The following is a 973-nucleotide window of genomic DNA, read 5'->3' on the forward strand; positions in this document are numbered from 1 at the left end:
GAGTTATGGACAGTTGTTAGCTGCCTTGTGGGTGCTGGGATTCGAACCTGGGTCTTCTGCAAGAACAACCAGTATTCTTAACCGCTGAGCCATCTCTCCAGCCCCTGGCTCTTAACTTTTATGTGTCATGTTCTCTCAAGAAAATTCCTTCCTGAGTTCACCCAATAATTACAGTATACAAACTACAAACTAGATGTCCCAGGCATGGGTCAGGACATCTGCCATCTTTTGATCTACAGGTAGGCCAGGCTAATTGGGTTAGGAATTAGTCAAACAGTCATTGTAGTTTACAAAAACAGATATCACAGGGAGAGTTTTGATATCTGTCACGTTTGACCTACATTTTTCTTTTTTCTTTGTATTTCCTTTTTTTTTTTCCTCCCTGAAGCCTCAGCTGGCCTAGAACTCACTATGTAGACCAGGCTGGCCTTGAACTCACAGAGTCCCCTGCCTCTACCTCTAAGTGCTGGGACTAAAGGTGTGTACCACCATGCCCAGTTGACCTACACTTTTTTTAAGACTAATTGGACCAGGTGCCTTATTAGACCATTTGACAATTTTTCCATTTTCTTAGTTTCAAACTTTATTAGCAGTTAAGAATGGTTAGTTAGAAAGCACCATAAACCTTCAAGATAATAGAACAACAAAACATCTCAGGGTAGTGAAAACATCACAGAGCAATAATCCTTACTGAGTAGGGGCTGGAGAGATGGCTCAGCGGTTAAGATCACTGGCTCTTCTTGCAGAAGACCAGGTTCAGTTCCCAGCACCCATATGGTGGCTAATAGCCAGACATAATGCCAGTTCCAGGGGATCCGATTCCCTCTTCTGTCCTCCACAGGCATTGCATGGCACGGGCTCACATATATGCAGGCATAACACTCATACAAATAACATAAAAATGAATTAAAAATATTTTAAGCTAGGGGCTGGAGAGATGGCTCAGGGGTTAAGAGCACTGACTACTCTTGCA

At 43.0% G+C, this 973-nt stretch overlaps 1 protein-coding gene across 1 annotated transcript in view; it reads left to right on the plus strand.

Annotated features, from left to right (window-relative positions):
* Positions 1 to 973, plus strand: part of Tmem269 (transmembrane protein 269) — a 13,834-nt gene that overhangs the window by 4,853 nt on the left and 8,008 nt on the right. The window lies entirely within an intron of this gene.

The sequence above is a fragment of the Nannospalax galili genome, unplaced genomic scaffold (assembly GCF_000622305.1).
Source record: "Nannospalax galili isolate Female #2095 unplaced genomic scaffold, S.galili_v1.0 scaffold1480, whole genome shotgun sequence".
In the NCBI taxonomy this organism is placed as follows: domain Eukaryota; kingdom Metazoa; phylum Chordata; class Mammalia; order Rodentia; family Spalacidae; genus Nannospalax; species Nannospalax galili.